Source organism: Oryctolagus cuniculus, chromosome 14, assembly GCF_051225735.1.
Source record: "Oryctolagus cuniculus isolate XC-2025 breed Fujian yellow rabbit chromosome 14, ASM5122573v1, whole genome shotgun sequence".
Classification (NCBI taxonomy): domain Eukaryota; kingdom Metazoa; phylum Chordata; class Mammalia; order Lagomorpha; family Leporidae; genus Oryctolagus; species Oryctolagus cuniculus.
This window is the reverse complement of record NC_142880.1, coordinates 31,662,441-31,678,522: the sequence shown is the minus strand read 5'-3', so window position 1 is coordinate 31,678,522 and position 16,082 is coordinate 31,662,441. Positions and strand designations below refer to the sequence as shown.

Here is a 16,082-nt window from a genome sequence, read left to right as displayed (position 1 = left end):
TGGCTTAGTAGTTAAGATGCTCAGGTTCAAGTCCCATCTCCACTCCCAAATTCAGTTTCTTGCCAGTGTGGACCCTTGGAGGCAGCAATGACGGCTCAGGTAGTTGGGTTCCCACCACCCATGTGGGAGATCTGTATTGAGTTCCTTGTTCTGGCCCACCCCAGCCACTGTGTGTATCTGGGGAGTGAACCAGTAGATGGGAGTTCTGTCGAGTTCTGTTGGTCTATTTCGTTCTCTCACTCTCTACCTCTCAAAATTTTTTAAAAACAATTTAAAGGTGATACTGATGTCAATATTTTCATATTCCAGTGTCTCTAAAATATTATAATATCAACATGTATTTGTATTAATATGTAAATTACAGTTGAGACACTATTATATTGTCTGAAATATATTTATTTTACACTTAACGGGATCTCAAGTTTTCTTTTTCCTGTTTATTTTTTTTTTTTTTTTTTTTTTTTTTTTGACAGGCAGAGTGGACAGTGAGAGAGAGAGACAGAGAGAAAGGTCTTCCTTTGCCGTTGGTTCACCCTCCAATGGCCGCCGCGGCCGGCGCGCTGCGGCCGGCGCACCGCGCTGATCCGATGGCAGGAGCCAGGAGCCAGGTGCTTTTCCTGGTCTCCCATGGGGTGCAGGGCCCAAGCACCTGGGCCATCCTCCACTGCACTCCCTGGCCACAGCAGAGGGCTGGCCTGGAAGAGGGGCAACCGGGACAGAATCCGGCGCCCCGACCGGGACTAGAACCCGGTGTGCCGGCGCCGCTAGGCGGAGGATTAGCCTAGTGAGCCGCGGCGCCGGCCCTCTTTTTCCTGTTTAAATATTTATTTATTCATTTGAAAGGCAGAGAGCGAGAGAGAGAGAGAGAGAGAGGAAGCACTCACCAACCTTGATGCAAATTTTCATCTGAAATATTTTATCTGTATTTATATTTCATAAACCTTACAGTTGGAAAAATAGATTTAAATACTTAAGTTTTTCCAAACATGCTTAAAATCTCCCAACAACCGAATCAAGAACTTATTTTAAGTCTATCAACTAAAATTAAATAAAACTTAAAATTTGTTTTTTTTAGAAGTAGTAACAGATTTCAAGAGCTCAAGAGCCACAGTGACTACCATCCTGAATAGTGATGCAGCCTTAAATTTTGCCCTCCTTCTTAACGTGGCATTAGAATTTATGGCTTGATTAGTTTTTAAAAAAATTGGTTAACAGTCTTTTGCACTGTAAAAAAAAAACACTAAAGTCTTAGGATGCTTCAGAAAGATTGCAGAAAAAGCAGAAGTAAACTACAATGTACATTTTTGCATAACTTTTTGAAGTACCCTCATATATTACAAGATGTGGTCTCTAAAAATAATCATTCCTACTTCCCTCAGATGTTAAACTAGAATTCTACCAGAGGGATTATCATTTTAAATTGCCATTTCTTGAATTTTTTTTTTCCATCTTCATTAGGAATGTAGGTTCCTTAAACAGTAAAGTTATAGAGGTGATGTGTTACTGGTTTTTTCTTTAGTGAGAGTAGCAAGAAAATAAATGCCTGCTTGGCTATCCTTTAAGTGTTTGCTTTTCAAAATGTTTTCTCTTATTCACACAAATCAAGCATTATACAAATTTAGTTGGATCATTTATAAAATCAATAAGTTATATGATTTAAATATAAACCCATTATGCCAAACAACTTGCCTCAGTTCTTTTTAAGATAATACCACATGTATTACATTACTAAGATGATTACTACAACAGTTTCTATCAAGTTAAACTTAAAATCTGAATAAAACACATAATATCAATAATAGCAAAAGTAACCACTTATTTATCAACATTAACAGTTACCAAAGCTGCTTACTTAAAATGGACCTGAAATAACTTAGTTCAAGATACTATTTGAGGGGCAGGAATTTGGCACAGTGGTTAAAATACCACACTGGGGTACCCACATACTATATGGGGGTGCCTAGGCTTGAGTCCTGGATCCAGGTCCAATCCAGCTTTCTGCTGATGCATACCCTGGAGACGTGAGTACTTGGGTTTCTGCCTCCCAGCTGGGAGTCCTGGATTTGAGTTCAAGGCTCCTTAGCTGTTACAGACATTTGGAGAGTGAACTAGAAGATGGAAGATTTCTGTCTCTTTCTCTTTCTATCTGCCTCTCAAATATGAAAAGCAATAAATAAAAAAATGAAAGATATTACTTGGACCAATATTCACACATTAATCCTTTTGCTAGGGATACGTTAGCCTGTTTTAGAAAAAGCGCACTCTTGAAACCACATAACATTGTGTTTAAGCTATGGAATAACTCAAATGTAATTTGATTTAAAAGCAGCAGTGTTCTTCTATAGACTCATGATATTATTTCTTTCCAAAGTTAGCTCATATTCAGCACTTTTTCAACTGTCTCCTGCTGTTTTCAGATTTATTTCTTCATATAATCCTCTTTGCATTCCCTGTCCACCACCTCAGACTTGAAGAGAATTGTTCTTTTCTTGTTAAGTAATTGTTAACAAATTATTTAATTGTTATTTAAAAAATTATTAAATACTGGTAAAATTAAAAATATATTATTAAACAGACAACCCATAAATACCATCGAAAATGCAGTGAAAAGTGATGTCAAGTCAATAAAGCACCAGTTAGAGCTACAAACAACCTTTTCTAAATACTGTGACACAGCCAAAGATAAAGGAGACTGCTGATTACCCAAGGCCACATGGTTAATCAGATATAGAACAATCTGAACAATATTTCTACCTCTGAAAAATTTCTTGCTGAAAATCATTCATTATAGAAAAAAATTTAATTTATTCCCAATTAGTAGTTATTCAAGCCATAGGCATAGTGATCTTAAGTAAAGGAGCAGTGGTGTACCATTGCATAGGCCTAGTTAGCTTCTTGCAGAAAACTAGAGGGAAGGAAGATATTCAGTAAATATATAGAATTATATATTATAATTCAGCACTGAGCCTTATCCAATTGCATGCATTATTTTAAAGCAAGAAGTAAATGCCCCAGGGGTAGAGAATGGGACTATTTAGAATACCCTAAAAATAATGAAGATTGGGCCAGAACTGTTCCCCAACAGGCACAATACTTGATCTTCACATGAAGTGAACTGGAGAGTGGCCGGAAGACGCCGTCTTCAGTACTTATTCAGTGCAGGGTTACTTCAGAAGGCAGGACCCACCCCCCCCCCCTTAAAAAAAATTTTTTTTTTCCTGATCAAGGCTCATTTATTGAACAAATCCAGTAGTATCTAAACATGACCAGTTGTTTACAAAAAGGAGCACAAAAGATTTACATATCAAAAAGGCTTTTAAGGTTACAATAAAACACTTAGGTGATAAATGCAGGTTTCAGGTGTGACTGATTATCTGTATCATCTCTTGTGAGAGGTTTAGGTTCTTCCTGCCTCATTTAAAAATTTACACATGAACTTCCAAGTTTTGCACCAAAAATAAAGTTGTTAATTTCATGTTCTGTAAAATTTCTGAAGTGCTCTACTTTATGTATGTGTGTGTGCATGTATGGCTGCATACATGTACTTATCTGTGTGCGTGTGTATATATACACATACACATACATATACACACACACACACACACACACACATGCATACAGTGTATGCATACAGTATACACTACCCTAGCTGACCACTGCAGAAGGATTTTGGTTCTCAAAGTGTGCATAACAAATAACTCCCCTTTTGTAAGTCTGTCTTAACAAAGCTTATTTCTATGTGAGTATTACACACATTAGGCCGAAACAGGATAGATTACATTTTAGAATTCTACAAACAATGATAAATTTCTAGGATAATATTTAATAGGCTTTTAAAAAGTTTTTTAAAAATTTATTTATTTATTTGAAAGGTAGAGTTATAGATGAGGGAGAAACAGAGAGAGGGGGAAAATAGAAAAAAAAAATCTCTGATCTGCTGCCCAGATGGCCACAAAACTAGGGCAGGGCCAGGCTGAAACTATGAGTCAGGAAGATTCTTCCTGGGTCTCCCATGTGGGTGGCAGGGGCCCAAGCACTTGAGCCATCGTCTGCTGCCTCCCAGGCACATTAGCAGGGATCTGGAAAGGAAGTGGAGCAGCCAGGACATGAACTGGCATATGAGATGCTGGAGTCACAGGCATCAGGTTAACCTGCTACGTGACAACACCAGCACCATTAATATGCTTTAAATAGACAACTGTTGGTTTTCTATGGAGATAACATGATATGGTAGGAAGAGCATAAATACTGAAACCGGATCAACCTATATCTGATTAACCATGTGGCCTTGGGTGATTTTTCTTATCTTTCTTTAATTCTATAAAATGGAGATTAATGCCATTTGTCTACAGATAGTTTTGAGGTCTAAAATGTATCTGTTGAACTAAGCAAGTGCCTAGTATATAGTACACATAATAAATAAAACTTCCTGTTACTGAAGTTATTTTGCAGAAAAACTGAAAGACTTGGAGTAGGGACTGGTTGTTTTCTGCATATCCTCACCCCAGTTTCCTTTAGGGGACTGCTGCTCTCTCATGTGGAAGGTATTAACCTCAGCCTCAACAACATGGGTGGTCCTAAATTGGCTTAACCCAGTCAGTGAAGTTCACTTCCTACTTTTTGACTGATGCAGGGATAGGCACATAGCTTAATTTAAGCCACAGAGAGACAAGAGTAATGCTGGGTGTTTTTTTTGTTTTGTTTTGTTTTTGTTTTTGTTTTTGTTTTTTTGAGAAACACAATCGGAAAGAATTGCAACTAGAAATAAATAAGGCAGCACATAGTAACACAGGATTGACAGCATCCTATATTTTCATGGAAAGAAGAGACTAGCCTTGGGTGACATGTTTGAGCCACTGGATCACATACTGCCTGAAGCATGACCTCCCTCTAGATTTTTCAATTAAGTGAACTAACAAAATCTCTAGAACTTCTATAACCTTCTATAAAACCTATTCTTGCAACTCAAAGACATCTAATGAAAACAATATCTATATCAGAAGGTTATTTTGAGGAATTAAAAAGATAATAAATATTAAGTGTCTGGAACATGTAAGGAACTCAATAAATAGAAGTGCTTATTACTGTCTGCAGACAAATTTTAATAAGACGATAGAAGGCTATTATTTTCAACAGCTCCTTACCAAAGATTTCCATTACTCCTGTGCTATGGAAATTGGATCTTACCTGTTCTTTCAGCATTAATGGGGCTCTGAGGAACTTATCCCACCAAACAGAAACTCAGGGAAATTATGTAAACAAGAGTATTAATGTATTGACTTGTAATTAGAGAAAATGAACATCAGGGCAATATCACTAATGACTTCTTGTTATTGAATTATAGAGAGACTTCATTTTCATGTAACTTCATATTAAATTAAGAGATACTGGTCCCCTGTGATATAGAAAATGTATAATTCATTACCCTTGTTTTTAGGATATCAAGTTGTTTTTTGTGAGGTTTGGTTTAGCTGTGATAAATTACACATTTAAACAGGACAGTATTCGAAGCAAATACTAAATTATAGAGAGCTTTTTGGAGGCTCCCTTTATGTCATTTTTCAGAATTATTATGTTTAAGCAAAGTTTTGTTCTTTAACCAGCAGTGATAATGATTATGGCTGTTAGCCAGCTCATCAAAATGAAGTGGGGGTGATCTACATGATAAGCACAATGAATGCAGACTCCAGTTACACTCTGAAACACAGAACAGACTTTACACCATCAGACACTATAAGTCCAACAAGTTCCTGGAGAGCAAGGGACCAATGCAAACAGTGAGGCAGGGAGAGGGCAGCTGCCACGTGGAGATGTATTTATGAGACGGACTGTACAGGAAGGGAGAGGAGCTCTGGCTGTTAAGGTGAAGACAGCGTACACGCAGAACTATGCACAGAAATAGGCTGAATCTATTTATCTGAAGAGAAGTCTCAGTAACAATCCAGAAATGGGTCAGTTTGTGGGGAAAGATGAGGAAAAATTGAGAATGGCCAGAAGAATAGATGAATACTAACTTTCTTGAGCCAACTTTCTTCTTTTTTAAGGAAGCACTTGCTCAACAGCCTGCTGCCTAAGGAACAGAACTCAGCTAGACTAAATGCAGAACTGAGTGTGTAGGTTTCCCAATCTGGGCTCGTAGTCCATGGCTTGGTTCTTTATAGACAAGGTTCCTAATGACCACGGACTGCTTATACTGCAGAGGAGTAGGAACCTTTTGTAATTTTCTATTGCGTGTGCTCTGTGAGAACATAACCCAGTGGCAGTTGCAATAACAGTTCTATGAAATGAAGTACATTTCACGGTACTTTTAACATGTTGGTTCAAGGTGCCACAGCTTTAATCTTGCCAGATTGTGAACTGCTCTGAGAGATGCCACAGTCAACCTGAACATTTGCAGGAGGGACTACAGAGGAAATCTGCTGCAGCCTTCGACATCATAGACGAGGGAACTGACTTGACTTGACTTACAAGGCAGTCATTTTGGTGGTATTGTTGAGATTCTAGGGTGAGTGTCTGGGGAAAATCCAGCCCTTTGAATGTTTTGTCAATAAAGTTTTATTGGAAATAAATTCATATACATTCCTTTACATATTGAGGCTTACATGTGACAATGGCACAATTGTGAGACAGACTGCACAACCTGAAAGGCCTAAATAGTTTCCTATCTGGCTCTTTACAGAAAAAAAGTTGCAAGCTTGCTGACCACTTGGCTAATCCTCCGCCTGCGGTGCTAGCACCCGGGGTTCTTGTCCCAGTTGGTGCGCTGGGTTCTGTCCCCAGTTGCTCCTCTTCCAGTCCAGCTCTCTGCTGTGGCCCAGGAAGGCAGTGGGGGATGGCCCAAGTCCTTGGGCCCCTGCACCTGCATGGGAGACCAGGAGGAAGCACCTGGCTCCTGGCTTCGGATCGGCACAGCATGCCAGCTGTAGCGGTCATCTGGGGGTGAACCAAAGGAAGGAAGGCCTTTCTCTCTGTCTCTCTCTCTCACTGTCTAACTCTGCCTGTCAAAAAATAAATAAAATATTACTCAGTATCCTATATACTGAGTAAATAAATAGTTCCTTTGTTGAAATGACTCCTGTCAGTGCATCATCTGTTAACCAATATTCCTCTTTTCATTGTACGTTGTTTGCCTCAGTTCTTATAGTATTATTTTTTATTCTTAAAATGGAAGCTGGATAAGAGTGGGAATAAGAGAGGGAAGAGATGTACAATTTGGGACATGCTCAAGCTGACTTGCCCCAAATGGTACAGTTAGAAACATACCAGGGGACTCCAATTTAATCCCATCAAGGTGGCATGTACCAATGCCATCTCACCAGTCCAAGTGATCAATTTCAGTTCACAATTGATCATAATGAAAGGACTAAGAGTCAAAGGGAGCACATAAACAAGTCTAGTACCTGCTAATACTAACCGATAGAGTAAATAAAGGGGAGAGTGATCCAACATGGGAAGCGAGATACTCAGCAGACTCATAGAATGGCGGATGTCCTAAACAGCACTCTGGCCTCAGAATCAGCCCTAAAGGCATTCGGATCTGGCTGAAAAGCCCATGAGAGTATTTCAGGCATGGAAAGCCAAGACACTCTGGCAAAAAACAAACAAACAAACAAACAAAAAAAAAAAACAAAAAACCACCACCACCTAAATTAAAGATCTCTGTGAGTGAGATCCCAGTGGAAAGAACAGGTCTTCAAAGAAGGAGGTGCCTTTCTCTGAAGGGAGGAGAGAACCTCCACTTTGACTATGACCTTATCTAAACAAGATAAGAGTCGGAGAACTCAAGGGGCTTCCATAGCCTTGGAAACTCATGACTGGTGCATAGGGAGATTACTGATGCCATAAACAGGAGTGTCAATTTGTAAAGTCAACAACAGGAGTCACTGTGCACTTACTCCTCATGTAGGATCTCTGTCCTTAATGTGCTGTACATTGAGACTTAATGCTATAACGAGTACTCAAACAGTATATTTCACTTTGTGTTTCTATGGGGGTGCAAACTGTTGAAATCTTTACTTAATGTATACTAAACTGATCCTCTGTAAAAAAAAAAAAAGAAGAAATTATCAATTCCCAACTTGATTCTCACTGGGATTAAACATGACAATAGGTCTGATCTGATTTCATCATCATTTAAAAAATCATCTATTATTTTTCACTTTATGTTTCTGTGTGGGAGCAAACTGCTGAAATCTTTACTTAATGTATGCTAAACTGATCTTCTGTATATAAAGAGAACCGAAAATGAATCTTGATGTGAATGGAAGGGGAGAGGGAGTGGGAAAGAGGAGGGTTGCGGGTGGGAGGGACATTATGGGGGGGAAGCCATTGTAATCCATAAGCCGTACTTTGGAAATTTATATTCATTAAATAAAAGTTAAAAAAAATTTTTTAAAAATGGAAGCTGGAAAGGAAGATTTACACCATTTAACTTCTTATTTTTTGCAGCTAATACACTCATTTACAGAGAAATACACACACACAAACACACATTGTCATCATAAATCCCCTGCCCTCCCCTAAACCTTAACAGTCTACTTACTGTTTTGCCACTAAAACCAAGAAGCTTGTCTGTCCCTCTCCCTACTTTGATACCAAACTATTCACTTTTGTAGTTTGTGGCTTTTTATCTTCCTCAAAGCTGTCTTTGATGTAAAGTGTAAGAACAAGAATGGAAAGGAAAATCAAGTGTGTACGAGGTTGGCTCTAAGCCATTGCAGATACTCTCCAACTATTTAGATGCTATCAATCAAAATCAATGGAATACTCATTTTCATGTGTATCTGCTACAGGAAAATGCAGAGGAAAAAAAGGCAGCATCAATTCAAGCTTCTTTCAGATGTTTTTAAGAGATGAGGAATAAAAAGGATATCCAAAACACATTTAAATTTATTAAAGGCTAAATTATTATACAAGTGAACAATATTTTTAGAAATTTATCATAAATGAAATATTTTAGGGAAACTAAGGACTCCAAATGAAGGATGCCAATGAGCATTCATAAGAAATGCTACTTAATGTTGTTTTCATGCCTTCATGTTTATGCATTTTCTTGGTCAAAGTCAGAATTTACATGATGCAGAGGTTCTGATCAGAAATGCATGCACTAATTATAAAACTGATCCCATCAGTTTATATCCAGCAGATGGAAGCCCTTTCTCTCTGTCTCTCCCTCTTACAGTCTGTAAAGCTACCTCTCAAATAAATAAATATTTTTCAAAAAAGCCTAATGTATCATCTAAATCACATTATGAGTGAGAATCAAGGTATGATTCATTCTGAATCTAATTTCTCTCCAGCTGGGAGCCTGTGAGCTCAAACAAGTAATATACTCCCAACATATATCAGTGGGACAGGCATAGAATACCATTCCCATTCCAAAATATGAAACAGGGTAAAAAAGAAAAGGTTTTGGGGGGGGGGGGAGTAACAGGTCCCAAGTAAGTCTACAACTCAAGAGGAAAAACAATATTAAAGTTTAAGGATTAAGAATAATCTTCGATTCTGTGTTCTGACTTTGGGATACAACAGGGTGCCCAGCTCCTTTGGCTTGGTCAGCATAGCTCATGCTGCAGCACTCTGGGGTGGGGTGGGAGTCAGGTGCCTAAGGTGCTTCTCAGCAAGCATTACAAATAAGTAGCCCTATAGGGTAGCTCTGGCGTTTGGAGATGGCCCTGACACTAGGGTTCTGTTGGTACCTGTGCTGCTAACATCACAGTTCTATGCTTAGGCCCTGAGGCTCTCCAGGACATTCTGTGCTTTCCAGGTTAAGGCATCCCTGCCTCTAGAGAACCTGGCTCTGCATGCCTGCAGAGTGAGTACCACGTGAACACCGCCAGGGTTTCCAGTCTGTACCTTCTGGAGGAAACATCCCTATAGACCACCTGCACCTAGACTCACTAGAGCTTCCTAAGGACAGATACTTTCAAGAAAGAGATAAGAATCATGCATGCAGGGGCTGGTGCTGTGGCGCAGAGGGTTAAAGACCCAGCCTGCAGTACCAGCATCCCATATGGGCACTGGTTTGATTCCCGGTTGCTCCTCTTCTGATCCAGCTCTCTGCTATGGCCCGGGAAAGTGGTGGAGGATGGCCCAAGTGCTTGGGCCTCTGCACCTGTGTGGGAGACCCAGAAGGTCTCCTGGCTTTGGATCAGCTCAGCTCTGACCATTGCAGTCATTTGGGGAGTGAACCAGTGGATAGGAAGACCTTTTTCTCGTTCTGGCTCTGCCTCTCTCTGAAACTCTGTCTTTCAAATGAATAAAATAAATCTTAAAAAAAAAAGAATCTTGCATGCAGTAAAGTTCTAGCTATTTAAAGGGAATGAAAACCACATTCTATACACAAATAAGGTGAACTTAACAGATTTTTACTACATGAACTTACAGACTTCTTTTCCCACTTCAGCTTTGTCTGTATTTAGTTGTAGGAACTTGGATAAGCTGTTCAATTTCTCTGAATTTCACTCATTAAACAGAAGCTCAGGCCAATAGAAAGTAGGAATGGGGGGTATTTATTCACCACTATATTAGTCTCCATTCATGGTCTTAGTGTGTTCAACTTTGAATACTTGGCATGAAATCATATTTTATTCACTGTAGAAGTCTTCCACTCTCACCAGCCAGCACTATCTCTAAATGAGGTCTGCAGTGCTGCCATCTCGATGTGTATACGACCTGTTGACAAAACCATCTGCCATTCTCCTCCACTTCTATTCTCAAGCTCATCCTAACAATCAATGCCTTCATTTCTCTGATCTCTGATTCAAGCAATCTCGGAATCTTTTGCTAATTAACAGACTTTAGTTTACATATCCAACTTACAATCCTCTCCTTTCTCCTATCATTTAGCACTTACTATTGCCACCTCATAGCCCAGTCTCCTATCCATTTATTTTTGGATTGGTAAGAATTTCTTTATAGATCTCAGATTCTAGCAGGTAAATGGAATAAACTAGCCTTACAGATTGCCAGCAGATTCACTGCCATTATTCAAACTTAAAATCTTTAAGTATCACCTCCTTTCCGACTGAACAAAAGTTCACTCATCAATATCAGAACTCAAAATGAGCTATGTATACTTTGGCCCTTCACAACCCCAACAACTTCATTTTTACAAACATAAATATTTTATTTGTTCTTTATACATTTTAAAAATTAATTTGCTATGTCTGTGACCTTTTCACTCACATGGAATATTCCACTTCAGGTCTTCCATTATAAACTCCCAGAAAGCACAGACCAGTAAGTCAGTTTGCACAATACCATACTCAAACAAGCAATTAAAATTGTTTTTGTTAAAATGATAGCTCAAATGCCACAGAGATAAGCAAAAGAAGTTAGATTACACAGGCATTCCTTTCAAGTAGTTGCAGTTATTCTTCTTGTGTGTTGAATACTTTTCATGGTATGACATGAATACAAGTTTAATGAACAAGCAGACAGAAAACACGTATAACGGGGATTTTTCCTTTTTCACACTGGATATGTTTCACTCATTTAACTTTAGGGAGAAAAAGAATTGTGTTTCTCAAAAAAGGTAGCAGTTTTATTAAAATACCAAATTGTAACCTTAAATGTAGTAGAGAACAGTGAAGTCACAATCCAAAGAAGGTGAAGAGGGTGGCAAAAGGAAATGACCTCACCTAAGTGATTCCTAAATCACCAGAAATGGTTCCAAGAGGCATTAGCATTAAGTCTGGAAATGGGGTCATGATCACATGCAGGGAGCTGTGGGGTTGCCAGTGGCTTGACTATCATGTCGGACATCCACGCTACAGGGTCGCTTATGCAAGGAAGGGACTACTCTAAAAACTCTGCAGAATCTGATCTCACTGGCCATCTTCTGCCCTGAATAACTTCCTCTGAGGTGACTGCAACCATTTTGGGGTATCATTTTCTGATATGCCTACAGTTTTTTGCTTAGAGTTCTGGCATCTGCATTGCTATGCCTTCCTTCCACAACCAGGAAAACCTTTATGTAACTTACAACTGTGTACCTGGGGGAAGAGATTTCATAGTGACACACAAAAAAATATTTATTTGGTAATTATGGTATAATACTGCACTGCAAGACACCCAGAGTTAGCATAAAAGAATAAACACTCCAGTCCACTAATCTGGAGTTGCTGTGGGTCAACAGAGCCTTCAACAATTTTCCAATGTCTCCAGTTTCTTAGCTAGAGAGAGGTATTTTTGGTTTATAACCAGCACCCCTTGTGAAAGCTTTCTTTCATCTTTATGGACAGTTTCTTCTCTCTTTGTTGCTCCCCAGAAACAGTGGACAGAACTCTTCCATAGCTGTGGTGTTTTATGGAATTTATTTTAATAGCTCTTTGCTAATCAGCTAGCAAGATAAAATGGGTCTGGTAAATATTTCTTCTTAGAACACCTGTCACTGGAAAAAATAGACAAGGGAAATTACTCAAATTTATTTATAAAAGTAATGCATCATTCATTCAACCCAGTGTTCAACTTGGTAGATATGGTTGTGGTAAGAATGAAGATCTCAAATGGGGTCTACAGACATATGGGAACAAAAAGAAAACAATATTCCAGAGACCAGTTAAGAATTTTGGCAAAAATGTACCTGAAAGCTGTATTTAAAAACCAATTCCTAGTTATCTCATAGATTTAAAGGGACCAACCTTGGTAGCACTGAAATACGAAAAAACAATATGGGCCTTCTAGATACACCTGCTGGTGGCAAAGTTTTCTAGACATAAACTTTTAAAGGGCAGGAAACTACTAGAGAACAACTCTTAGAAGGTAGACTTTATAAACTTTATTTTCCAACTGTGTGACTATATCCCTCCTAAGAGTGACTTGATAAATATTTACGGAGTATATAATTAGTTTTTTACAACAGCTGTCTATTCTAAAGCAGTTTATCCACTTGCTGATCTTATTGCTTGGATGATATAAAAGAAAGGGAATCAGGGAACAGACCTGACCAAAGTCACACTGCTCTTTCTTGAAGGAAGGTTAAGAGGAAAGGACATTAGCATGGGATAACTCAAGTCTCAAAGATCTATCCAGGTTGACTGAGAAAAAAATAAAGTAGAACATATACTTATTTTGAGACAGAAGTAAAAAAATTTCTCCAGAGATGGAAATATACAAATAATGCAGCATTAAATTAGTTGTGAATAGTTTAATCACCTTGCAGTGAGAAATTTAAAATAATAGTTCTGGTTAGTAAACAAACAAATAAACAACCTGATTCTCCACAAGCATTATTTCTTAGAATATCACTGCTATAATAGTTTATCGGTTCCCTAGACATATCTTGAGTCTTTAACAATACATAAGGGGGGAAGGGCATATGTCTTTAATTTTACTCCTTTTGTATTCATGTACTCCAGGTCTGCTCCACAGAGCAGGGCTGAACCCCTGTGAATCTCTCCCAGGTACTTCCTGGGCCCAGCCTTGGGTTTTAGCAATTCCGTGGGGACACTGGTGGTCACTGATCCTGTGGCTGGCCAGTCTATTTCTGAAAATTTCTTGATATGTATGCTTATTCTACATAATCTTATTGATCTATATTTTCACCTTTATAAAATGGAAATTATAGTAACACTTAAGTACATACAGGGTGAAACAAATCAACTGTGTTTGGAAGTTTTTAATAAAATAAAGCTCTTTTATTATCAAATGTGAAAAGGTTAAAAAAATAGTAACAACATTAATTGTGTGATATCTACTCCTTTGTCATTGTTCCTTTATTTGTTTAGCAATTATTAGTCAGCAAAGTGCCACGCATGGTGGTTACTAGCTAGGACCCTTATAAACACAATGATAATGGACTTTTGTGCTGTCAGGAAAAGGCCAGGAAACCAGCAGTGCTGCTCTGATGGATGGCCTGGAGTAACTGGTCTGCTCCAATTAGGTTTAACATCAGTTACAAAGGCCCTGCAATGCAAATGGGCCATAGAAAATTGATATTATCTTTTTAGATGAATGGCAAATGGTAAGAATCAATTTTGAAAAATTAAATTTCATAGTCTACATTTTGCAAGTCATTTCCATTTATAAGATCTATGTATCATTTTAAAATCATTCTGAATGTGGGCACTGTTGCTGCTACAAGATATATTTGATTATTTTGTGTAAGGTAAGGTGTTTTTTGAAAGGCATTTTGGTAAGATGGTCAGAATAGACTAGATTTAGGAGTTAATTTATATTGTAGGGGAATTCAAGATGGTGTAAAAAGTCCAAGGGAACTTCATTATTTAAAAGAAAGAGAAAGAGAGAGAGACAGAGAGAGAGAGACAGACACACACACACACACAGAGAGAGAGAGAAGAGAGAGAAGAGAAAAGGAAGGGGGGAGGAAAGAAGAAAATATCATTATTATAGTTTTAGAATTCTATCTGTGAACTATGTTGAATCTGTTCTCTTTGTATTAATATAACATTAACATGAATGAATAAATAAATAACAAAGAAAGTTTCATTGCAATATTTCCTGTTCTCGAATTATTAGTTTTCCCGGAACAGCTCTCGGTGGCTCCTCATCCTCCAATAGACATTAACAGCCATTTTTGCTCCAAGATACCTCAACATTTTTCATTTTGGTAGCACTGCTAAAATCCAGTACTATGCAGTTTCATAATTGCTCTTTTAAGAGATGTGAAGAAGGTACACGAACCCCATTTGGAGGCTCCGTGTAATAAAGAACTTGGGAGACTGAAGACCAGGTTGTTCCACAGAGTCTCAGGCCTCAGGCTAAACAGCAGCTTAACAACCACCTTACAGTACTGAGCTAAAGACTCAAAAGCCTTTAGCACAGTGCCTGATGCACAGCAAGCATTTGCTCTCTTTGTTGCTGTTACTGATATTGCTGTTTTTATTTTTATAATGAATTTAGCAGACTTCCAATTGGAAAACAATGTCACAGCAGAATGTTATCGGGGGCTGGCACTGTGGCGTAGCCAGTAAAGCTGATGCCTACAGTGCCAGCATCCCATATGGACACCAGTTCCGGTTCCGGCTGCTCTACTTCCAATGCAGCTCTCTGCTATGGTCTGAGAAAGCAGTGGAAGATGGCCCAAGTCCTTGGGCCCCTGCACCGGCGTGGGAGACCCAGAAGAAGCTCCTGGCTCCTGGCTTTGGATCGGCCCAGCTCCGGCTATCGCATCCCTTTTGGGAGTGAGCTCGTGGATGGAAGATCTCTCTTTCTGCCTCTGCCTCTCTATAACTCTGCCTAAGTTTACCTAACTCCTAAGTTTACCACACAAGGCTGATGCTATGCAATGAGACTAAGAAACAAAGATGGCATGTCAATGAACGAACACTAATAGCTTTTCCTTTTAGTCACATACGGAGCACTGGTAGTCAACACACTGGATTCTGTCACTGTTCTGTTACATGATAGAAAGCAATTTTTACTCTTTGGTTTCTGACATTTTACTGATTTCTTGTTCTGAACTCTGCTCTCTGCCCTTTCCTGGGCTATCTTCCTCCTCATATGCAATTTGACTTTTGCAGTCATATACATTCTGCTAAGAAATATCCATACACATAGTCAATGTAAAAACTGACAGGTGTTGTAAAGTTTTAATTGCGAAAATTAATGTTTGGAAAAAATATACTGATGCAAACAATGACTGTTAAAGATTTGATATTCCTCCAATTTGCTTTTCATTGTTTTTTTGAAGATACATTATAAAAATAACTCAGGTGTTTATAATTATTACATCTATGGATGTGAATGCCACTCAAATGTAGACAATCTCAGGAAATTATTATGTAGAGGGGAGCAACATTTCAAACTTGATAAAAGCTAATATTCTTCCTTACCACAAAATATATTTAAAGCAGGGTCTACTTATGACTAATTTCCAACCATGGTTAATTTGACATCTTTTTTAAGTGGTGGACAGGTACATGTTAGTAGTGGTAATAAAATGTCGTTTCTAAGATACTTTTAGCCAAAGAATAATCTGGAAAATAATAGTCAAAAGTTCTGTGGTTTCATGTTTGCTACTGATCCATAGATGAGTTTTATAGCAATGGTAATGATGAAATAGGTACATTTTCTTAAACTTTTTCTTTTAACTGGTAAGAAACTTTGAAATTGCTCTA

At 38.4% G+C, this 16,082-nt stretch overlaps 1 protein-coding gene across 28 annotated transcripts in view; it reads right to left on the bottom strand.

The window, feature by feature from the left end:
* FER (FER tyrosine kinase) overlaps window positions 1-16,082 on the bottom strand; it is a 428,569-nt gene that overhangs the window by 99,852 nt on the left and 312,635 nt on the right. The window lies entirely within an intron of this gene.